Genomic DNA, 22,730 nt, shown 5'->3' on the forward strand with positions numbered 1-22,730 from the left:
TGAGTACAGGGCTCACCTGCCTGCTCCTGGAGCACACAGTGTCCCACAGCACACAGTGTCTGACCTGAACTGCTGGTGCAGGTTTTGTCCCTCTGTCCTGTTGTCCTGCACCTCCCAGGACCCCACTGAGCTGATGCAGCCGTGGAGGAGCCCCTCAGTCCCTCAGCTGGGTGTGCTCACACTGCACCCAGGTACAGCACTGCTGGCAAGGGCAGCACTGACAGCCCATGGCAGCAAGAACCTCCTGTGGTCTCCAGCCCTCATTTCTATGATGAGGCCAAAATTGCTGGTGAAACCTGTTGTTATTAAGGACCAGGGAGGCTCTGGGTCATAGCCTGACACCTACAAAAAATACAGCATCCCCAGGAAGGAGGAATGTGTTTCCTTTAATGAGGAGCTGGGGATTGCAGCTGGGGGAGGGTTTATGCTTCACCTTGCTGCTGGGAAATTGCCAAGGCTGGAAATGGGTTGGGTTTGGTTGCAAATTCAAGAGCAGGTGTGACAGGCACTCCCTAACACACGGGCAGGGAGCTGTGTGAGAGCTGGGGAGCACTGAGGAGACACAGGTTGCCCTTCTAGGGCTGTGGGGCCACCTGGCAGTGGTGAGTGCCCAGGGCTGTCAAACATGAGAGTGAGGGCACAGGAATGGGGTAGGACAGCTGCAGGCATGGCCAGAGATGGACAGGGCTGCCACAGCTCTTCAGAAAACTGGCCTGAGGAAGGGTTTGGGATGGGGAAGGGCCTTGGAGGAGGGATTACACAGGGTGACCATGCTTGGCATGGCTTGGCAGGCAGAGCCACACTCCCTGTGCTCTGAAGGGCAGCAGTGGCTGCAGCCCTGGCTGGGAGCTGCTCCAGGAACCTGGCTGGGGAAGGCTGGTGATGACCAGCTGCTAACCTCTTGTGCACTTGTAGCTTGCTGTCCTGTTTGTTAGCAGTTCAAACATTTGTCTCTCCTCCAAATGGAGCGTTGGCAGCATTGGCATGGACAGAGGTGAGGACAGGCCACCAGGTGAAGTGAGGGAAAGTGTGAAGGCTGACCTGGGCACGCAGGGGAGGAGGACATGAAACTGCTCTGTGCCAGGAGACCTCACCAGGATGCAGATATTATTGTACATAGTTAATTAAGCCAGCATTGTGTTCACCGACTCTACAAATCACAACTACAAATCACAACTACAACTCTACAAATCACAAGGATTATGTTAAATTAACATCAGTTCCTCTGACTTCTGGACAACCTGCAGAGTATCATCTCTTACACTCGATGACTCAGTGTAACATCCATGCAAGTGAGTAACTTCATCCCCTCCGACCTCAAGAAACAGCTTCATAGACATCCTTAGATAATAAAATGATCCAGTTTTGATAACTCTGATATGTAGTGCTGCAAACTATTGAGAGGAATAGCAGATTTGTCTTTACCAACCAGCTGTGGGGCTGCTGGTGGATAAAACCAGCACTGGGAGAGAAAAGAAACAATGGGAAGGATTGCACTGATTGGTGAATGGAAAAAGAGATTTGCTTTTACAAATAAACTTTAGGTTTGCTGATAAATGAAATGAGACATTGAAAGGTGAAAGAAACAGTGGGGAAGAAAAACCCCTAAATTCCATAAGAATTAAAAATCAAAGGGAGGGTTGTGCATTAGAGGGGAATCTCTGGGATCAGGTGTTCTGGGGAGTCTGAACCTCTCAAGTACCTCAGAAATGGGGAAAGAGAGAAGGGAAATGTGGCTGGAAATTGGGATAAAAAGGAGGCTGGGTCCTCCAAAACTTGGAGAGACCCCAGGGGAATGCCCCATGGCCTCTGCCTTGGTTGGAATGAAGCCAAAGGACTCCTCTGTCTCCTTTTGGGACAGAAACCTCTGGTGTTTGTGGATTAATTTGCCTAACACTATATTTCTAGACATAAATATATCCTGTTTTGCATTATGCTTTTGGTATTATAACTATGCAAACAGATTCTACAACTACAGCTAAATAATGCTGTTAACATTGTATCTGTCCATCAAATAAAAAGATCATGAGCAAGCCAAGAAGCCTTTGGACAGGACAGTTTACTTATGGCTTCACTCAAGGACCTCAAGAATCAAATATTTTAAAGACATTACAAACACAGGGAGGTGTCATTTTTAATCATATACAAAGTTGTGACCTGTAAAACCCGACTGAGACCTGGGATTTTTTTCTTTTAATAGTTTTGAACTGGTTTGTTTGTGACAAAAAGGTAAATAGTACTTTCAGAGAGGTTCCATACTTCACTAGATGCAAAATGATTCCTACAGCTCTAGGGTGTGTTACACCACACCAGAGCATTCCCTCTCACCAACAGGACAAGCTCAGGGGATGATGCCACCATTGTGTGCCCTGTGTCACTGTGAAGGTGGTGGCAGCTCTCTTCCATGAAGAACAGCAGCCTCTCGTTTTTCCTGCAATCCCCAAAATCCAGCAGGGTGCCTGACTCAGGCTCCTTCACAGCAATGCAATTACCATTGCATGGAAGCCACAGCTGCCCATGCTTTAACAGCATTGCAAATTACACTCATAAATTCACAGTGCACCTAATTGTTGTTTTATGGAGTAGATGTTCTTTTGGGAGAAAAAAAAAAATCTGTAAACACTCTGATGCCCTGCTGAGCAGAGGGCTATTTATCTTGGGTGAGGAATAGCCTTCCAGAGCAATCTAAGATGGATCAGACTTTTCAAGGGCACTCACATCCCCCTGATGTGGTTCTGGGCAGGTGTGATCTGCAAATGTTTTTTTTTTAATGTGGGATTTCACCTGCTGATAGAGTAATGTGCCTGGTGATTACAGTGTTATTGCTTTTTCTGGAGACTCATCTGGCCTGGCTGAGATCAGAGCTCCCCTGTGCCACCCCCTGCCCTTGTGAAGGGGAAGGGTGCAGCTGGTTTGAAGGATTACACTCAAAGTGGAAGTGACTGGCAGGGGACAGAGGTACCCAGATCCTTCTGCAGGGGCAGTGAGATGCTGGGCAGACTCTGCTTTGTTTACCAAGACACTGCTGGGTGGCATTTGTCACCATTAGGAGGTGCCATGAGAAGCTTTCTGCTCTTCATCTGTCTTGAGCCTGTCCTGAAGATTGATGGGAGAGCCAGAAATGAGCTGCTCTGGAGACTTGGCCCAGAGCCCTGATCTTCAGTGGCCTCATCCTGCACATGAGCAAATCTGTGGTGGAGCAGCCCCCCCATTTGCCTGGGAGTTGTTTCCACTGCTGGAACAACCCTAGCTAGGTTTCATCTCCTTACATGCAGACCCTGGCACTTGTGGGTCAGCCAAAACCTGCCAGCTCTTGTGGGGACAGTCCCACTCTCAGACATGGCTCTGTCACAATACGACACGAAATGACACTCACAGCTGAGATGTCCCAGGCAAAGAAAAGCACATTTATCTCTGGACCTCGATATTTATAGAATTCCAAAAGTGAGCATGGATTGGAGGATGAAATTGCCACCTCTTGGTTTGAAATTGCCACCATAAGGTTTGACCAGTGTGGTCAAACCAAGCCCATCAGTTCTCTCCTCCTCCAGAAAGGAATGTAAAACAATCATTATTTACATGAAAAGTGCGTGAGAAACTCCATCACAAAAATGTAAACCTCAGAAGGCTTAGAAGATCTTTAGGAGAACAGGGGGACACTGCTCCCCTGTCCTGCCAGTGCCATGTTCTGCATGCAAATGTAGCCTTTTAAAAAGGCCAACTGCTGACCCCTTCTCTCTCTTCCTAATTGGATCTTTGTCTAGGTTTGGAAAGACAGGTGCCTGCTAAGGAAGGCAGGAGCCTCCCCTGAAATGGAAAATGCAAACCCTCCCCACCCCTGCAAATTGCCATAAATTTTAAATTAAGGGGCTCTCAGGCAAAAAATGTGGGAGCAGGAATAACAGTTCTTTACTAGGGAAGAAAATAAAAAGTAAAAGGATAAAATAAAACAATGCAATATGCTAGAACAGCACTGCCAGAGTCAGAACTCAACCTGACACCCTGTGGGTCAGGGTGCTGGCAGCAGTCCAGAAAAGTGGCTGCAGTCCTCCTGAAGTGCCAGGTGTGGTTCTGTTGGAGCAGGGGGGTCCTGTAGGAAAGGATGTATTCTTCCTCTGAAGGTCCAGTGGAAGAAGAGGCAGCTGCTGCTCCTCTGGGAAATCCAGTGGAGAAGCTGTGCTGGTGTTCCAGAATCTCAGATTCTATCCAGGTAGGAATGCCTGGCTCCTCCCTCTGGGCTCACATCTCCCAGTGGGATGCTGCAGTTCTTATCAGCCATGCAGGGACATTCCATAGCCTGTTATCAGCAGGTGTCCCCTCCCCAGGGAGGGGTGATTGTGATCACTCAGAGAGAGAGATAAGGAGAATTGCCCACTTGACACCAGACAACTGCCCTGCAGATGGTGATAGAATACATCCTGCCTTGCAATCTGGAACAATCTTCTATACTCAGCTGTCTTCATCTGTGGAAATGTGAGTTTTCAGCCCTTTTTTCTTAGGATAGTTTACTGTATTTTAATTTTGGTTTCAGTGTGTACTGACTTGCAGGATGTACAATTTGCCAGGAGGCAGAGAGTGGGAGGCTCTATAAATAAAAACCCTGCATCTGTTCCATCTCTCTTCGCACCCAGGGGCTGATTTTTGTTGTGCCAGGCCAAACCTGGAAAGCTTTTCACTAAAATTTAGGGTAGCAACAGCGAGGTGTGGGTGTAGCAGAGATGAGTGCATGTAGCTTGTCAGGGCTGTAGTTCTTGGGGCCCCAAGGAGCCAATCTGTGTATTTTAATAACCAGCCTTTACAGCAAGCACAGTTTCTGCTGAGTGTGCAGAATGTAAACCTGCACTGTAATAGCTGGAAAGGTTGTTTGTGGTACATCTTGATACACTCTTTGGACTGGGCTTTGCTTTGCTCCAGGAGGCTGTAAGGAGACTTTGGAAGATGGTGTGCTCGTGAAGAGTTCAGCAGATAACAGCTTGTTAAAGGTCCCTATTTGGTAAGGTAAGAGATATCTCTAAATTCAACACTTTCACTGGTTAGACCTACTCAAGAGGATGTCCTCCTGCTGCACTGGGGCACTGTAATTACAAGTAATAACTGTGCTTGGAGTTTTGCAAATGCTCTTTATAATCAAAATGCTTTTGTCCCTCCCTTGTAGTGCTGAAGTGAAGCATGTGAGGACAGGGGAAGTTTTTCCTTCCAGTGCCTGCAGACAGCACAGGGAGCTGTTCTGAAAGTGCAATCTTATGCCCAAGTCCAGCTCCAGAGAAGGACTTGGATGCTGTGAGGAGCTTTGGTGTGAGAGCCAAGGCTGGCACATGCCTGGTGCTGCAGTGAGTGCTGCTGTACAGCTGCTCTAAGATCTGACACCATGCCAAGTGGGAATCAGACTTTAAGCACATAATCTGCTTTATCAGGCTCTATCACCAGGGGACTCCTATTGTAACAGCACTCGTTTAAAGGGGAGAAGTGAGCACGAGCATTTTAAATGCAAGGGTTGAGCCAGGCTTTCATGTAAACAATGTGCCTTTTCCCTTCAGTGTGGGGAGGCTTGTTTGGAGTGCCCACTTGGCTGACAGCCCTGGAAGAGCTGGTGAAAAATGGGTATTTTATGACTGGCTTTTTACAAATATTAAAATGAATATTATATGTGTTGTGTTAGAAAGTTATGCTGTGTTAATTCTCTGAAGTAGTGTGTTAAATATAGTTTTAGGTTATAAGATAATGTTAAAATAGAAACTGTTCTATGTAAGATACTTTTTAAAGAGAGAACTCGCAGTGAGACAGCAGCCACAGGACACTGAAATCTTTCAGAGAAAGAGAATTTATTGCCCCATTATCAGAAGAAACAAACTTCTTCCTGCCTCACTCAGCCCTGCAGACGCCGTCAGGATTCAGAGGAAGAAGCTGACCCTGCCCAGACAGAATCCTGTGTGTGAATGGAATTGATGCACCATGGATGAGGTGTATGAATATGCAACAGGCTGTTGCTTTAAGGGTTAATCCTCTGTTACTGTGGGGCCTTTTTCGGGCTCATTTTGCCCAGAAAGAGGAACCTGGACTGTCCCTAACTCTTTGTTTTTATTGCCTCATATTGTCCTAATCCAAATTGTCCAAATTTTTATTACTCTAATTATATTACTATTTTATAACCATTTTATTAAACTCTTAAAATTTTAAAACCAAGTGATTGGGGTTTTTCACAAGCTGGTGGTGGGGAGGTCTCCCCAGGAGGTGCAGTGCTGTCTCACTGCTGCTGCTGGGGTCTGATCCAGCTTCAGGAGAAGCAGGAGCAAGGAGGGGTGAGAACAGCAGTGGAGCACAGGGATGCTCTCTGAGTGCAGGCTTGGCTCTGCTGCTGGAGCACCTGGGGCCTGATTTCCTCTTGGAGGAGCTGAACTGGAGCCCCTCAGTTGTGCTGCTGAGCCCAGGGCTGCTCTGTCACGGGGTGAAGGAGGCAAAGGCTTCACCTGGTGCTGTGCTGGGATTGCCAGGCTAGAGCATGTGGTAGTGTGAAAATTGTAGTGCTGGCTCTTAGCAGCGAGTCAGAATGACCTAAGGAGAGAAGGGATTGTATTTGCAGGGTGCCCCCTGGCAGGGAGGAATGGTGCTCCTGACTCCATGTTCTCAGAAGGCTGATTTATTACTTTATAATATATTTAAGAATACTATACTAAAGAATACAGAAAGGATACTTACTGAATGCTAAAAAGATAATAATGAAAACTCCTGACTCTTTCCAGAGCCCTGACACAGCTTGGCCCTGACTGGCCAATGAGAGAAAACAACTCCCACCATTAATGCATTAATTATTGTGCATTATCATGCACAATATAAAAATACCAGCATGCCAACAGCAGTGATAGTGGTCTGGATCTGAACTGGGAGAGCTGCCCTCCAGTTCCTGGCAGGTCCAGAGGCTGTGTGCTACACAGGTATGTGGAAAAACTCCTTTTGAGGCTCCTCAGCCATTCTGAGTCCTTACTGGTCCAAGGTGAAGGGAAATTGAGGGCAGCACTTCTCCCCAGTGGCTCTCTCAGCAGGGCACACCTGGGACTCTGTGGCTTTCAGTGGGAAAGGTTTGGAGCTTGAGATGTGTAGCAAGAATTAAATGCAATTTATGAGGGCATAGATTTAAATGGATTGGTTAATTTATAAAATCAGCTTCTTCAGGCTACTTAGCTGTTTGATGTCTCACCAGTATTTAATTGTCTTAACTTGGTCTTAATAGAATTATTAGGTTTTATATCTCTGTAGGTCTTGATTTATTTCTCTGCTCTTAATCTATTGGCCTGTGGCAACACTCCTCCTTAGCTTTGATTTGTAAGGAGGAGGGAAACTATTAGACCAGAAAGTTTGTTCTGTATTAGTAAAGGGAACTGTTCTTAACCAAATTGTTTTGTGATGTAGGTTAAGCAAACTATGGCAATGCTTGCCACACTGGATGCACTGATGTAATATTGATGAGTTAATTATTCTCCTTTCCCCTCTTGGGATGACCTCTGTGCCTCAATATTGCATATCTGAGTCTGAGGAAAAGGACCTTTTTCAAGCATACCTGCAAAATCAAGTTTTGAGCCAAGGTGAAGTGAGACAGAAAGATAAATATTTGAAGTTTCAGGATTTGTGTTTTTCTGCAATATTTAAGTATGTTTTAAAACAAAGTCTTTATTTTCATTCTGTTTGATTCAAACCAGGATTTTCTGGACTTGAACCAAGAGGAAATTTCCCTTTTCACCTCTTTCTTGGTCAATTACTAAGTTAAAGCAAACAAAGAAATAAACTCACTGAATCAAGTCCTTCCCCAGGCCGCCAAGGTTTTGGCTGAGAAAGGAGAGATTGGCCCTGTACCCTTGGGGGGATCCTGGAGCTTTTAGAGAAGAGGGTGGCCAGCAGCAGACTGGGGAAGGAATCCTGGCTCACCAATGAATTTTGCTCAGAATAACAGCTGGGGTCAGTGACTGCCCAAAAGACCAAGCTCAGAACTGCAGGTCAAGGAACAGCAGCTGACATTGCCATGGGAGCCCTGATAATCCCCTAATAATTCCAGCATAATGCCAGCAGCTGAGGGAGGGGAGAGCTTGGAAACCTGGATTTGCACTGGGTGTGGACTGACATGAGAGAGGGCAGTGTGTGCCCAGTAAATGTGAAGGTCTCTGAGCACAGGAGGTGGCTTTGCTAGGAAGGATGCACACCTCCATGGTTTTGTAATTACTGCTGGTTTTAACTTCTCCCCCACTCCACAGGGAGCAGTAGGATTTGTGCTCCTGTTCATGCCCTGAGCTGACACTGCAGATGCCTGCAGGAGAGGAGGAATCCCCTTGGGAGCTGGGGATCTCCACACTTGGAGGCCTTGGGATGAGAGGGCTGTGTCCTCAGGCACTGCAGCTTTGCAGAAGTGGGGAGTTTGTGCAGAGCACTGAAAATAGTGCAAAAAGTGTAGCTTGGCTCTTACTGGATGTGCTGTTCCTCTGCCCCCACTTAAGAAAATATTGCCCTCCAAATTCAATCCTGTAGCCCATTATTCATGAGGTCATTACTCTTTAATTTAATCACCAAATGTCAGCTGAATCCCATTTATTCTTCCAGCTCGCTGGAGATTTACCTATTTATTTTACATTTCAAATGAATTGCTCATTATTTTGTCATTCTGGGATTTTATTCTGTAATTTATTTTGTGAGCCCTGACAAGTTGAAAATGAACCCTGGTTCTCCCCTGTCTTGCATGTTAATTGTCAGGTCCATGGCTCAGCTATTTGCTTACAGGACCAAGGGAGCTGACCCCATATTCAGGGAGGGAGGGGAGCCAGGCTTTGTAACCCCACAGCTGCTGCTGGTGATTCAACTGAGACAAGAAGGAAATGCTTTTTCTCTTGGGTCAATGTCAAAGGACAAGTTATCCCATGCAACTTGCCCCTGAAATACATCACAGCAAATCAGAGGTGTGTGGTGCCCTGATGGTGTGTGGGTGTGTGGTTGAAGTCCTGAGAGAAAGGCTGTAAAAATAAATGTTGGAGAGAAAACAAAATATGGGGTTATTATAAATACCAATCCTCTTTTAATGAGGTCAGAGTGAAATGGTCCTCAGGGAGGGATAGTCCTTACATCAGCTATTTCTAGCTGCAGGTTTTTCTTCTTTGCTCTTGGTTTTGGCTAGTGTAGGTGCTGCAGAAGACAGACCAGTGCTCAGTTCCAGCCAGGCCCAGGGTCTGTGGTGTCCCTTCACCTGGCTGAGGTCTGGCTGCCTGCAGGGACCCTGTCCAGAATGGAACTCAGAGGTCAGCTCCTTGCAGACAAGTTGTGCTTGTGTGTTTGAGGGTGTACCAGGACTGCTGTGTACAATCTCAGCCCCATCCACCTCTTCAGTTTTCCTTTTGCAGAATGCACCATGTCATGGAACACGGATTTTCTGTCAGGATTAGTTCTTTATCTGCCAGTTGAGTGATCTGTGCTTTTCCTCAGTTCCCTCCAAGCTGCTGGCACCTATGGGCCCTGCAATTTGCCCTGTTACTATGCAGCTGAAGAGCAGCTCTTCTGTGCTGGAGAGGAGACTCGTTAAGGAAATTCACAAAAGGCCAGACAGGAGCACTAGAAAGAGCAGGAGGAGGAATTTGGAGGATGTGAAGGGGTACTTCAATCTTCAGGCTCATTTCTTGGTGGGATATAAACTGAGCATCATCTCAGCTCAATTTGAGCAAATAGCTGAAAAAAAAAAAGTGACAATCCATTGTGTTTGTCTCTGGTGCTTTCCCTGTTGCTGACACAAATCCCAAGCACCTCACTGATTTTCTGCTCTGCCCAGCCTGTATCAGCAGTATGACATTGCTCCTGTTTGCTGGGCTGAGTTACTGCCTGCTGCTTCCAGTGAACTTCCCTGGCAGGTTGTGAGAGCTGTGGGACATAAACCTGTTTGATTCTCCTTGGACACAGTGTTTTCCCACCCTGCTCAGCCTGGGCAATCAAGAGCATGCTTTGGAAGTCAGTATTTACAGGACTGGGAAAAGCTTCCTTGCACCTGCCTCGCTGTCTTGGTGAAGCAAACCAGTCCTCCTGTGTTGTATTTGCTGGGAAATGTGCCAGTGAAGGCAGGAATGATGAATCTGACTCCACATTCTCAGAAGGCTGATTTATTACTTCATAATACTATATTATATTACAAATACTATACTAAAATTATACGAAAGAATACAGAGAGGATACTTACAGAAGGCTAAAAAGATAATAATGAAAACTCCTGACTCTTCTAGAGCCCTGACACAGCTTGGCCCTGATTGGCCAAAGAGTGAAAACAACTCCCAGCAGAAAGCAATGGAACAATCACCTGTGGGTGAACAATCTCCAAACACATTCCACATGAGCACAGCACAGGAGAAGCAAATGAGATCAGAATTGTTTTCCTTTTCTCTGAGGCCTCTCAGCTTCCCAGGAGAAAAATCCTGGGCAAAGGGATTTTTCAGAAAATATGAATGTGACAGTTGCTGACAGTGGGTTGTTGCCAGCTCTGTCTTTCACAAGAACCCTTTCTTCTCAGCAGATGGAAAACCCATGACCCCCTCTGCTGGCAGTCATCTCCCACTGAAATATAATTTCAGTCAAATACAAAATTCATTCACATCATCAGTGTGAAATGAAGAGGTGAGGGCTTTCCTTGGTTTTCCCATTAAGAATAAACCTGCCCTCTGAGACAGCCTTCAAGAAGCCTCCCTGTGAGAAGCAGGATCATTGCCTGCTCTGCATGGTGAGCCATGCTGGCTGAGCACCATCCTGTCCTGCTGCTCCTCCTGCTCCTAGGGCTGCTGCTGCTCCCTCCTGTCACATTCACAGCCTCTGGAAAAATCCCTTCACCCAGGATTTTCTCCTGGGAAGCTGAGGAGCCTCAGAGAAAAGGAAAACAATCCTTATCTCATTTGGTTCTCCTGTGCTGTGCTCACATGTGGAATGTGTTTGGAGATTGTTCACCCACAGGTGATTGTTCCATTGCATTCTGCTGGGAGTTGTTTTCACTCTCTGGCCAACCAGGACCAAGCTGTGTCAGGGCTCTGGAAAGAGTCAGGAGTTTTCATTATTATCTTTTCAGCCTTCTGTCTGTATCCTCTCTGTATTCTTTAGTATAGTATAGTGTAGTATTCTTTAATATAATATAGTATCATAAGGTAATAAATCAGCCTTCTGAGAGCATGGAGTAGATCCACCATTCCTTCACTGTCTGGGAACCCCCAAATACAATACCCTCCCTGGCACTGGCACCATTCCAGCCCTGCTGCTGACACTGGGACTTTTGGTTGGCTGGAGCAGGCAGATGGTGCCAGGACATAATGCTGAGACTAGCTGAGACTTCAGAAAGAATTTTTGTTGTTGTTGTTTTAGTGAAGAAAGTGATTCTGCTGCTTTAACTCGGGGGTCTGAGGGCTGTGGGTCAGACTGATTTGTGCATCAGCTGAGGGAGCTGGCAGTGTGAGATCTGAATTAGGAGCACCTGCATGGGACAAGCTGCAGGACAGTAAAACACTGCTCATCCATCTCCTCTGCACTGTGATGAGTTTGGGATTGGAATGTAGGGTTCTTTCAGAGACACTTCCGAATCTTTGAGTTTATTTAAAATAACTCATCCCTGAGGATTATTTTTAGCATGCTGTGGCAGTGAGAAGAAAGCATCTCCCCAGCCTCTGGAACCAAGACACTATGGAAACTGGGTAATATCCTGAGCTGGCACTGCCTGGGTGTAAAACACTCTTCTCTGACATGGCCAGGATTGTGAAGGAGGGTGATGCATGTTTATACCCCAGCTGTGCTGCTGACCTAGTAACTAGGAAGTTGGGGTTTTGTTTAATGGGGGATTTTTTTTTTTGTTGTCAAAGGATGGAATTGGTCCACTTTGGGCTGTACAAAGCAGCTTTTTAAAGCTGGTCTTTCTGTGTGAGTTGAAAATGTGTTGACATTAAAAGAAACCTTAACAAGGAGGAGATCTTGAAAGCTTTATGCTAATTGTATGGATGCTTTCTGCATTAAAGCATTACCATAATGAAAATGTGTCAAAGGCTTTGCTGGAGCAGCCATTAAAGCAGATCAGTGCATCTATCTGCACCATAAAAAGGTCCTTTTAGCAGGCCTGCCCATAATTCCAGCTGTCACAAAACCAGAGACTCCTGAAATGCCCTGTGAGCAGCTATTAAAACTGGAGAAGACTCAGCCACATGATCTTGCTTTGATTTCAGTGCAAAAAGTCCTTTGACCTTTGGGCTGCCATTGCTGGGGAACATCTGCCTAGAGGAATTAATGAACCTTCATTATAGCAGGATAATAGTGCCCTCATTCCCAGCCAGCTGGGGGAGGAGGATGAGGATGGAGGAGGGGATGTGCTGTCTCAGGTGGCTTTCCCTGGTCCCCTGACCTGTCCCCACCTCCCTGAATACAAATGGGAGCTGGTCAGACAAAGGCTGGTGTGACCCAGAGCCTGAGAGGGGCAAAGCTGGGGAAAAGGAGCTTGCAGAGATCCAGGTATGGTCAGGGGCACTGGTAAGGGTGGGATGAGAAACTTTGGAGCAATAACATTCAGAACACAATGTTTTCACTGCAACAACTTTGATGTCTATCCACATCCCCACCTCTAACAAAGCACAAATTTGTGTTTTGTAAAAATAAAATCCTTACTCACCTCTGAGGCTTTGGCTTAGATGAAGTTACATTTTCACAGGAAAAATATGATGAAAAGAAATATCTTGCCTTGTTGGCCATGGTTTCTCCCTCATCCCAAATGAAGTAATGAAGATTTAAGGACAGATGCACTGCAGGAGTTGGGGAGTACCTGAGACTCTAGAGGCAGGATCTATCTATTAGCATCAGTACATCTGAGTTTCTGTCCTGGTAACAACAGCTGACACCAGCCCCCAGATCTTTGTTTTGATCCTTTTGAGCTGGGAATGTAAAAGGAGTGCTCTTCCATATTCAGGAGATGCATCTGAAGAAGGAACAAAGGGGAGAGAAAGTGCCAGAACCTTTAACTTCTTTGAGAAACTGAATTAAGGGGGGAGGGGGAAGGAAATTACCAAGGTTTAAAAATACAAGAAAGAGACAGAGGGGAGGAAAATCATAATTTTAACCTTTAACTGTCCTCTCTGTTCCTTTCCTTTGCTGAAAGCCCCAGGTTGTGTGTCAGATAAAGGTGTTTGGGGTTATCTGTCTCTCCATCCCTTAACAGATGTTTACGTCATCTGAAAAATACACATTTAGTCCCAAGCAGAAAGCCATGGCTCTTGATGGGGGAAGAGGGACAGCTGTGCTCAGGTTTGGGGTCATCTGTGAGCTTGTGATAACAGTGGCTGCTCCAGCAGGGAGACTCCATTTTTCCTCAGTGGTTTGGTTGTACCCATAACTTATAGTCCAATTTTCTACATCAAGATTTGTTGGGGAATTCTGCTTTTGTTTATCAGTTCTTTTAATGACAGTGTAGGAGGGTGAGGAGCTTTTATAGCACATGCAGCCATGGAAGTGGCCACTTGGCAGCTGCAGGGATTGCAAGGGGTCAGATTGTTCTATCAGAGATGCAAATTACTGCTCCTGTATTGCATCCTAGAGCAGGTGGGATCCTTCCTCAAGAGAAATTGCCAAGAAAAGTCACATCTTATCTTCACTATCACTGCAGAGCACTGAGCAGTGACTGTAAAGTGCTGCTGCATTTTATTTTCCTCCATTTACAGTCAGTTGACTGACCTGCACTCTCCAGGAGCAACCTGGGATTAGACCTTAATGAGTTGGTGGCCAGGGGGACAGAGGCAGGTGTCTCCTCTAAGCATGGCTGAAAGGCCCATTTATGAGCCTCATGAATTCTGTGAAAATCAATGCTTATGATCTGTTTGTGCTCCTTGGCACTGCCAGGAGAGCCAAGGCCTTGAGCTCAACTGATTTGGCTCAGAAAAGTTGTCTTGTCTTTTCTCCATGCTACGAACTGCCTTTAAATCAGTGCCCTGAGACTGGAAATTGACTGGTCACTGATTGTATGGGCTGTACAGATTTTCCCTTCTTTGTTAGCACTCAAAAGTTCTGTCACAGCTAAGTCCAGCAAGAGGCAGAGAGTACCTGTAGGTAACTGGTGGAACTGGATGAAATGGGAGAATTAAGACCTTGGAACTGACAAGACCTTTTTGAACAATGACTTGTAATTATTGTCAGGCATGACTTATGCCCTCTGAACTGACTGGACTTTCACAGCATTAAACTGCTGTGCTGCAATATTGCAATGCTTAGGGCAAGCTAAAGGATGCTTTAAGTAGGTAATAAACAGAAATATTATAGTAAAGCTACAAACAAAAAGAAGTTAATAAATGACACGGTTATGAAGGTTTCTTTTTAGGTGAACCAAGAGAGGGAATCCATAAAATTCAGAGGGTTTTGGGAAAGCTGCAGAAGGCAGGCTTCAGAGACAGCAGAACCATGATTAGAGCTAAGAAGTAGCCATAAGACTGGTCAGCAGAAAAATTATGTAAGAAGTAGAAAAGCAAGGAGAAACAGAACAATGGTCTGTGTGTTAATGTTTGTCTAGAATAACTCCTTGAGCTGCAGAAAGGTATTTCTAGCAAGATATTAGGAGGTTTTAAACTTAATAATGGAGCTCTGTGCACTGTGTTTTAAGGTTTAGAAGCAGGTATTGTATTTGAAATAAGCAAGCATTGTTTTAACCAAAGGTACGTGTACTTAATGTGGTTGGATGGAACTACTGTCGATATGGTTTTGCTTTGTGTGATTGGTCAAAAGAGTTTTAAAGTAAGTTGTAACATTCAGTTCTTTGTCTGCTGCCTGGGATGCGAGCTGCTGGCATCTTCCCATTGTCATAACCATGGAATGAGAGTGATGCTGGAAAATAAAACAGCTGAAGACACGTTCCCAGCAGTCCTGTCCCACTGGGGATTTGTACACAGCCCCAGGCTGGTGATAGAAAACCTCCAAAGTGCTCTGGCATTTAAAGGTGCTCTGTGGCTGTTAATGGTCACCCAGACAGGCACCTTGGAGCCCCTCTGGGGTGGTGTGGCCTGAGGACTCAGTCCCAGTGGGCAGCTGTCCACAGCTGCTCAGGTTTGTCCTGTTTCTGTACCAAACCAGCTTGTGCATATACAGTGATCTGCTGTGGAGTGATTCCAGAGTGGTAGGAAAGTTAAACCACAAACACCAGAGGTTTCTGTCCAAAAAGGAGACAGAGGAGTCCTTTGACTTCATTCCAATCAAGGCAGAGGCCATGGGGCATTCCCCGGGGATCTCTCCAAGTTTTGGAGGACACAGCCTCCTTTTTATCCCAATTTCCCAGCCACATTTCCCTTCTCCCTTTCCCCATTTCTGGGGTACTTGAGAGGTTCAGACTCCCCAGAATGCCTGATCCCAGAGATTCCCTCTAATGTACAACCCTCCCTTTTCATTTTTAATTCTTATGGAATTTAGGGGTTTTTCTTCCCCATTGTTTCTTTCATCTTTCAATGTCTCATTTCAGTTATCAGCAAACCTAAAGTTTATTTGTAAAAGCAAATCTCTTTTCCCATTCATCAATCAGTGGAATCCTTCCCATGGTTTCTTTTATCTCTCTGGTTTTATCTCCCAGCAGCCCCACAGCTGGTTTGGAAAGACAAATCTGCTATTCCTCTCCAGAGGGATTATTCCAGGGGCAGAAGGCACTGCCACAGACATACCAAGGGTGGTTTGTGCCCTTTCCAGCTTCACTGGTGAGGAGTGGAGCTGCACCTCACTTGCAGGCTGCCTCTGTCAGGGGGAAAAGCACCAGGTACCTCCAAAGGCAGTCAGTGCATCCTGCAGGGGCACAGTGCCAGGCTCAGGGCTCAGGGCACCCCCAGCTCAGACCTGAAAGGACCTGCCCAGCCCAGGTCTGAGGGTGCTGAATGATCCCACTGGTGCAGCTGCTTTGTAACATAAAATAAAAATCAACCATTTTCTAGATGTGAGAGCCTGCAAGGTAATTAATATCCTAGCCATTAAATTCCACTGCAGTATACTCAGTGTTAATAGTCTAGCTAAGAGCCCTGCTTGAAATTAATAAGTTGCAAATGACCTAAGGGCCACTGCTTCATGCTTGCTCTTTTCCCCATGTACCCCCCAGAATTACAGAATTTAAGTAGAGAGACAATTTTCATTTATGAGCTAGTATAATTATTCAGAACTGGAGAGTTTTAAGGAATAAAAAGCCTTTCTGGTTAATTAGAAACTCCAGCATCTCAGGGAAATTAGGAAGGGAATAAAATCTGGGTTTGACTGAGGTGCACAAATATAAAGAATAAATCAAATTGAAGGGGGATGCAGTTTCTGCAGAAATTTTAAATGCAGGATCCTAAGGGTCCAGCTGTCTGTGCAGGGAGCATGAAGTGCACCAGAGGTACAGCTGCCCCATGTGCAGAGGGTTTCCCCAACTCCTGGCTGCTCTCAGGTGAGGAAGATAGAGGGGCAGGCTCCAAGGGGGAAAGGATCAGTCTGATCACCTCTGATCTGAAAGATCAAGCCCCTTTTGCTGATCCAGCCATGCAGCTCTGGAGCTCTCCTGGCACTGACCTTTAACTGAGATGTGAGAGGTGCTTGGAAGGAGCAGGAGCAGAACTGGGCAACTGCCCTTGGAGTCCCAAAGCTGAGATGACTGGGCCAAAATCTCCTCTCTCCTTCAAAAGGAGGCAATGGTGGGAGAAACTTGGAATATTTTTAGGTATAACTGGCTTTTTTCTTTCTCACATGATGGTCAGTCTGCTGTCACCTACCAGCAGCAGAATCTCTAATAAAAACAAATTAGAACAAGAAGAACCAGAAGTGTAGCAAATTTCTGCTAATTGTGTGGCTTGTTTAGCAGGAGAGCTGGGCTGTGGTTTTGTTCCTGTCTTTTCTGAGAGAAGGTGGCACTGCTCAGAGATGCTGAGGAAAGGGAGCTGGAAACTCAGATTATTTGCATCCCTTGTATGTGTGTGGATTGCCTCTGTGCCAAGTTATCAGCCTGATTCCCATTTTCCTGGGCTTTGGCAGTTCTTTCCACACTCTCTGAAAACTGGGTGCTTCTGCTGAGCTGCTGAGTTCTGAAGCATCACTGATGTGTGCAATCTCCCAGCTGCTCATCTTTTCTTCCATCCATACCCTATCCCTGAAGGAGCAATTAGGGAAGAGCTTGAAAATTCATCATTGTGGACCTTCTCAAACCTAGATTAGTTCCTCCAGTCTATCAGATGAATACATATTTATAAGTGTGCTTAAAAATGCACCATCCTCCCCTCAATGAGGTGTAATGAATCCATCATGTAAATACAAGCTCAGGTGCAGAATGGAAAAATCCTCTGGGTATTTTTTGGGATTAATAGAAGGATGTTCTTTGAGTTGCCTGGCTTCTTTCAAAAGTGATAATAAAAGTGATTTAACCACATACAGTGCACAGTAGTAAGTTAAAAGAGCTTAAGGAATAGCTCACCTGTGCTGCTGAGATCAGACTCTGAAATTTGCATCTTCCCATTATAAAACAAAACAAAAAAAAAATCAGTTATTGATAGAAGAAATGGTATGATGATCTCCCAGCTTATTCATTGCTTGCTGGTTCTGAGTTATATGACCCACTTGCAACTTTTCTTGTCTGTTTTGAAACTGTGAAATGAGGTGCAATAATCAAGGGGGGTTTTAATAACCATCCCAGCCCTGACATTTAAGTTACAGATGGCATTGTCAATTAAACAAGCACTCTGAGCAGGTTTAATTTAGCTATCAGTTCTGCTTTGTTCTTTAAGTGTTTCCTTAAAAACAGTGATGAATTTAAAACTTGCTGCAAAGGGAGAAGAAACCAATAAGGCATTAGAGCTGACTGGAAAAGGGGAAGCCCCCTTGGGGATTGCTGGGTGTGCAGGGGGAAGCCAGAGGCTGAGAGGATTCAACTCCCCCAGCACAGACCTGGGCACAGGGTGCTGCTGTCACGTTGCTGCTCTCAGGTGTCATTCTGTGTGCACAGCTTGGTGCTTCCAAATGCACTGACAGCTGGATTGTGCTGGGCCTGACCAGCTGCAGCCTGCCTGCCTGTGTGTGCCTGCCTGCCTGCACCCCTGTGCTCCACACAGGCCCTCTGTGCAAACCCAGGGCACAGGAATATTTCTGTGTCTGCTCTGGGGTGCCCTGACCCCCAGGGCAGCTCTGACTCTGACCCTCATCCATGGAGAAAGTTTCCCAGACTTCAAGAGAGACTGGAACCCACAAAAGTGTGAAACAGATTATAGAGAGCAGTGCAGGTGTGTCACTGGGTGAGACATTGAGGGTTTGGGATTTTCAGGATGTTGTGGATGGCAGCAAGGTGGAGGGCACAGGGTGCTGTCCTGGGTTTCTTCTTCATGCCTCTTCTTCCTCCTTCTCCATGGGTTTGGGTGGCATTTTGTAATTGGGCAGAAAAGTCTGCACTGCAGCTCTGTGGGATCAGTTCTTGGGTTAAAAGGGAAAATAATCCAGGTGTCAGCTCTTAATTGGACAGTTTAGTCTCATAAGCCCTTGGACCAAGAGATTGTTGGGCATTTTGTGCCTTGTAATGAAAAGCTGCTGAACTCCCAGCAGTGAGACTGTTTGACTGATAAGAAATAATAAACACCTGAGTGTGAGCATGAACTGCTGTCTCAGTGCCTTCAGTCCAGACCCAGAGGAACCCACAGCTGGGACCCCCCCAGCCCACACTTGCCCCTTCTATCCCTTTAAACATCGATGTTCCCACTTCACCAGGGCACCCCAAATCCCCTTATGCTCATGAGCTCTCACTGTTGGTTGTTTGCTTTTTCCAAGCATGGCCAAGGCTGATTGCACCTCTGTTTAAAAACAAACGTAACAAGACCTCAAAGAACATGGTGGGAATTACTGATGTGGTTCAAAATTGTGTCCCTGCTGTCTCCCCTTGCTTTCCCCATTAGTCACTGGATGTGCTGGTTGCTGAGGAGGCAGGGAGCAGCAGAGGCAGGGAGGCAGTGTCCCCCTTGTGTGGTGCAGCTGGGGAAGTGCTGCTCTCCAAAGCCTGTGATGCCTGGCCCTCTGAATTGCAGTGGCCTGTGGGCACAATGATAACCTGCAGGGCTGCACCTTCCAAATCACTTCCTGATCTCCAGGAATGAAACCCTGCCTGGATTTTCCTGAGACAAGTGTGTTTTCAGTGCTCTATGGCAGAGCTCACAGTCCCTCGGGTCAGAAGCTCCTCCTGTTACCTCCATTCCCAGGTGAAACAGCTGGAGCTCTGCCCAGCACAACCTCAGCTCCATCTATCACTTGTGACTCTGAAGCCAAATTCAACAATTCCATTTGGGAAGGTCCTGCCTGGGCTGGAGCTCACCAAGGGAATGAGGGGCAGGGGGATGAGTTGCCTTGGGCAGGGCATTTTCCATCTGCCACTGCCAGGTGTTTGGATCCAGTGTGGTCCCTGAAGGCACAGAGGGAAGTGTGGGCAGGAGCTGAGCTCCCTGCTCTGCCCAGCCCCCTGCTCAGGGGTCCTCAGTGCTGTGTGCCCTGGGGGACACGAGCATCTGGCAGGGGTAACTGGGGATGCTGCCTGATTGCTCAAAAAGTTGCCTAGAACCTGAGAGGAGCAGTGGATTTGTCTTTCCAAACCAGCTGTGGGTCTGCTGGGAGATAAAACCAGCACTGGGAGAGAAAAGAAACCATGGGAAGGATTCCACTGATTGATGAATGGAAAAAGAGATTTGCTTTTACAAATAAACTTTAGGTTTGCTGAGAAATGAAATGAGACATTGAAAGATGAAAGAAACAATGGGGAAGAAAAACCCCTAAATTCCATAAGAATTAAAAATGAAAAGGAGGGTTGTACATTAGAGGGGAATCTCTGGTACCAGGTGTTCTGGGGAGTCTGAACCTCTCAAGTACCTCAGAAATGGGGAAAGAGAGAAGGGAAATGTGGCTGGGAAATTGGGATAAAAAGGAGGCTGTGTCCTCCAAAACTTGGAGAGACCCCAGGGGATGCCCCATGGCCTCTGCCTTGATTGGAATGAAGTCAGAAAGGACTCCTCTGTCTCCTTTTTGGACAGAAACCTCTGGTGTTTGTGGGTTAATTTTCCTAACAAAACCAAACTCAATATTGCTGAACTTCAACAGGTCTGCAGTGCAGAACTTGCTGCACAGAGAAAAGGATTTTTTTTGTTTTTATTATTATTTCCTACTTTTTTTTCTCTATTACAAGAAATAACTCACTTTTCAGCTGCTGGAGAAGGGAGTAATTGATCTAGAGCTTTGCAGTTTGCCTTCCGGAATGGTTTTATTCTTGATGTAGAAATAAAATTCTGTTAGGTCAAATACACAGCAATAAATACAAGAAGCACATTAACTTTAATATATTAGATTATTCCACTTGGTGGTGACAGGGAAAAAAACAAGATTTAATTCCCCTGGCAATGCAGGCAAAGAAAATCACTTTCCCTGCCCATGTTTTTTTCTGTTAAGTCATTTTTTCTGTCAATGCTGGTGCTGCAGGCTTTGGTGGGGTTTGATTTTACTTTTTTATTTTAACCTGGTGTGAAAGTAGGAAGTATTTTCTCCAAGTAAATTGTTCACAAATTCCCTCAATGCCTTTCATTTCTAGCTGTTGCAGGCTCCATCCCTTCTGAGCTGTGTGGAGCTCTCAGTACTGTCAGAAAAGGGGGATCTGGCAAAGCAGGGTGTGTTTTACTTCACTCTGCCTTAGGAGTGGGGCAGTGACTTCAGCACAGGGGGTCTCCTTTTTCCAGGTATGCTGGTGTTGGTTTCCTTCCTCTCTTGAAGCCTCTCAGCTAAAATAAGGATTTGCTTTTCCATGCCAACTATTTCTGTGAAAAATCACCACCCTTCAGTGCCACAACATCTGCTGCAGCTTTCCTTGTGTCCCAGTGATGTCTTAGGGCTGCCATGCAGTGCTGGATGTACCCAGCAGTGCATGAATGACTCCCAAGTGATATTCCTTTCATCAGGTCTCACAGTCAGTCCTTGTGCTGAGTCTTCCCTCATTTTTCTGGGAGAGCAGTGACATTAGAAACTTTTCCCACAGTCCTGGCCTTTTCACAGATTTCTGTTCTATATTGGGAAAATGGCAGATGAGAAGAGGCAGGAATTACTTCTCTGCTTGTCATCATGGCAGACAGGTGGAAGATGGCTCTGCTGTGGACCAGGCAAATAGCAGACAGACTGCAACAGGGATTTTGGGTGAGAGAGGAAACATCTCAGCGTGGTGGAGCAGGGTAACAAAGGATTTGCAAGGGTAAAGCCTTTCTAGCCAGGGAGCTTTGAAAAAAGACTGGACAAATCTGTGTCAGGAGAGATGCACAGGTGGGAAGGGATCTGAGTCAGGCAGGAGAAGGGGAATTGGAGCAGACAGGCTGGGGTTGCATAGCTGGAAGTTTGTGTGTTGGTTCCAAAGCATCTCTCTCCTACGTGCATGTTAGCAGGGGAGACTGGGGAAAAGCAAGGTGGGAGAGTCTGTGTGGGTAACTGAGTCTTTGCAGGGTTTTCATCTGCCCTGGCAGAGTTACCAGCAAACCAGTCTCCTGCACCAGCACACACACTCTGTCTGATTGTATTTGTCTGAGAGAAGAAAGACTTCACAATAATCCTGCTGACAATTAATTGGCTTTTGTTCAGCAAGAGTGAACAAGATCTCATCTTAATCTGTTTCATTATTTCTCCTTGTATAGCACAGTCAACACAAGATTAGGTTTAATTTTCAAACAAAATGCAAAGTCATTACTCATATCTGGATCAGGATTTTGTCTGCTTCATTTTGCAGTGCTTGGTGTGTCAATATTAACGAGAGGAGCAGCATTATGTGAGGTGAGGTAGAAATATCACTGCTTGACTTCAGGACCTTCTGAAGGATTGCAAGGAGCAGAGCTCCAATACCATCCTTGCTCTACTCTCAGCTCTTCAAAGAAGAATCTTCATGCTTGGGGAAACTTGGAGAGATAGATATAGATAGATATAGATGAAGGTATAGATATAGATAATGATATAGATATATATATATAGATATAGATATATAGATATAGACATAGATATATATAGATATATAGATATAGATAGATACAGATGATATAGATCTATATAGATATAGATTATATAGGTATACATAGATATAGATATATAGATATAGATAGATTATAGAGATATACATAGATATAGATTATATAGATATAGATAGGTATAGATATAGATTATAGAGATATAGATATACATATAGATAGATTATAGAGATATAGATATTTAGATATAGATTATGTAGGTATAGATATAGATTATAGAGATATAGATATAGATAGATTATAGAGATATAGATATTTAGATATAGATAGATATAGATTACCTAGGTATAGATATAGATTATAGAGATATAGATATAGATAGATTATAGAGATATAGATATTTAGATGTAGCTAGATATAGATATAGATTATATATAGATATAGATATAGATTATATATAGATGTAGATATAGATATCGATGATATAAATATATAGTTACAGATAGATATAGGTATAGATAGATATAGATATATAGATATAGATAGATTATAGAGATATAGATATTTAGATAGATATAGATTATGTAGGTATAGATATAGATTATAGAGATATAGATATAGATAGATTATAGAGTTATAGATATTTAGATATAGATAGATATAGATTATATAGATATAGATGATGATATAGATAGATATAGATGATAGAGATATAGATGATACAGATATATAAATATAGATAGATAT

This window comes from Haemorhous mexicanus, chromosome 23 (assembly GCF_027477595.1).
Source record: "Haemorhous mexicanus isolate bHaeMex1 chromosome 23, bHaeMex1.pri, whole genome shotgun sequence".
In the NCBI taxonomy this organism is placed as follows: Eukaryota; Metazoa; Chordata; class Aves; order Passeriformes; family Fringillidae; genus Haemorhous; species Haemorhous mexicanus.